Below are 2939 nucleotides of genomic sequence, written 5' to 3'. Positions count from 1 at the left end.
AATTGTAATTTTGTGTTTGTAATTCTGTACATTTTAATTAAATTATTGTTATTGGTTTATCATATGTGGTTATTGTTCGGGACGAACAATATTAAGGAGGGGGAAGTGTTGCGTCAGCGAGTCACATGACCACCGTGACGCAACGTTTCTAGAACTATCATGCACTTTGGCGAATGTTCAAGTTCTTAGTAGAAATAGGGTACGCTGGTATATAAAAGAGAGGTAGTGTGTGTAGATAGTTAGTGAGTAACTGAACTGCAGTCGGAAGTATTGTTGACGTTCGTTGATTAGCGTTTGTTTTAACGCGATTGTTGAGATTAAGTGTATCGCAGAGTTATATTCGGAAAGAATAAACTAGTTTTATTAAGTAAAGACTTGTGTCGTTAAAGTTTCGTCGGAACGAAGTTACGGAAAGTTAATTAACAAACGGAGACGTAACAATACTTTATAATTTTAAACCTGGTAAAACTTGTTTTATTGTTATAGCATTATGGATACATGTTTTTAGCTTCTAAATATGGTACAATTTGTTTAGCTGTGTTAGAACAATATTAATACATATTGTTGTTTTCTGAGGCTGGGGCAACTTCTTTTATAATGCTAAAACATTATGAAAACACGTGTAGATTCTAGGCGTGTTAAAACATTAGAAGTAGATATTGTTACGACAGCGGAAGTCACGTGACGCTGCTCGCGCATGCGAGACTGAGTTTCTCGAATTATCATGGAACTCCTCGAAATTTGTCGAAGCCTCTTTGTTAGTATATAAGCCTGGTGAGAAAAGCCAGCGGACGAGGATGATAATCAATGTATGATAAAGCGAACAGTAGTCACAGGTAATTTACGATTCTGTTTCGGGCTACTGTGTGTTTTGCATTCGTAGAGAGCGAAATTATCGAGATTGTGAATCGCTGTGATTTATAGCAGGATGTATCTGTAATGTTTTAACACATTAAAACAAAGTGTATTAAGATTAGAATCCAATAATATTTTTACGTATCTGCTTGTTTGTTAATTTCCGGGGAACCTCAGCGTTACAAGTCCCTTCTTTATTAAACCAATTTATTCTTTCTCGATACAAATTTTAGTGCACAGTAATTCCACAGTCAGTACGTTTCTCGTCACTTTAAACTTAACAACTTTTATAATATATTACAAGATTTAGTAATGAACAGTATGTATTCGTTGTTTTTTAATGCAGTAAAACAAATTTTATTAGGTTTAAAATTCAGCAACATGTACAAGTAGTGTTATTACACATTAAAACAAACCACTTTTAAAGTCCAACAATATGTATTTGTAATGGTGTACTATAGTAAATCACATTGTTTCAGGTTTAGAATTCAACAATATGCATTCATAATTTTTTCCAACAACATAAGTTGCTTAAGATTTAGAATCCAAACAGGTGTATTCATCATGTTTAACACAGTAAAACAAGTTGTTCCAGCCTTATTATCCAAAAAGATGTATTCAGAGTGTTTTAAGACAGTAAAACAAGTTGTACTAGGCTTAGAATACAACAATATGTATTCATAGTGTTTTAAGACAGTAAAACAAGTTGTACTAGGCTTAGAATACAAAAATATGTATTCATAGTGTTTTAAGACAGTATAACAAGTTGTACTAGGCTTAGAATACAACAATATGTATTTATAGTGTTTTCAAACAATGAAAGAAAGTGTACCAGGCGTAGGAGCCAACGAGATGTATTCATAGTGTATTAACAGAGAAAAGAAGTAGTACCAGGTGTAGGAGCCAACGAGATGTATTCATAGTGTATTAACAGAGAAAAGAAGTAGCACCACATTTAGAATGGAACAGTGTGTATTCATAATGTCACCACGGTTACTCCAGGTTTACAATCCAACTGTGCGTATTCATAGTTTTCAACACACTAAAACAAGTTGTACCAGTTTGAGAAGTCAACAATAAGTATTCATAATGTTCTGGACAGTACGACAAGTTATACTTCGTTTAGAATCTAACAATGTGTTTTCTTTGTGTTATAACATATTAAAAGAAGTTCTACGAGGTTGAGAAGTCAACAATAAGTATTCATAATGTGCTGAGACAGTACGACAGGTTATACTTCGTTTAGAATCTAACAATGTGTTTTATTTGTGTTATAACATATTAAAAGAAGTTCTACGAGGTTGAGAAGTCAACAATAAGTATTCATAATGTGCTGAGACAGTACGACAGGTTATACTTCGTTTAGAATCTAACAATGTGTTTTATTTGTGTTATAACATATTAAAAGAAGATTACGAGGTTGAGAAGTCAACAATAAGTATTCATAATGTTTTAACACAGTAAGACAAGTTGTACCACGTTTAGAATTCAACAACATTTGGTTGTACTATTTTAAAATAGTAATGAAAGATGTACCAGATTTAGAATCCAGCCAATTGATTTGGTAGTTTTAACCCAATAAAAGAAGTTTTAGAAGCCAACAAAATGTATTCATAATGTTTAATACAGTAAAACAAGTTGTTACAGATTTAGGTTTCGAAAATATGTATTCATAGTTCGTTAACTCAGTAAAACAAGTTGTACGAGCTTTAGAAGGTATCTGACTTCCTGTTTGTGTTCTAAATCTTGTACGACTTCCTGTTTGTGTTCTAAATCTTGTACGACTTCCTGTTTGTGTTACAACTTTATGATTACCTCTTGTTGGCTTCTAAATATGGCACAGTTCTTTTCTTTCGATGTTAAAAAAACATTAATACATACTGTTGGATTCTAAATATGGCACAGTTCTTTTCTTTCGATGTTAAAAAAACATTAATACATACTGTTGGCTTCTAAATATGGTACAGTTCTTTTCTTTCGATGTTAAAAAAACATTAATACATACTGTTGGCTTCTAAATATGGTACAGTTCTTTTCTTTCGATGTTAAAAAAACATTAATACATACTGTTGGCTTCTAAATAT

Source organism: Limulus polyphemus, unplaced genomic scaffold (assembly GCF_000517525.1).
Source record: "Limulus polyphemus unplaced genomic scaffold, Limulus_polyphemus-2.1.2 Scaffold8777, whole genome shotgun sequence".
In the NCBI taxonomy this organism is placed as follows: domain Eukaryota; kingdom Metazoa; phylum Arthropoda; class Merostomata; order Xiphosura; family Limulidae; genus Limulus; species Limulus polyphemus.
Note: the sequence above shows the minus strand (reverse complement) of the source record.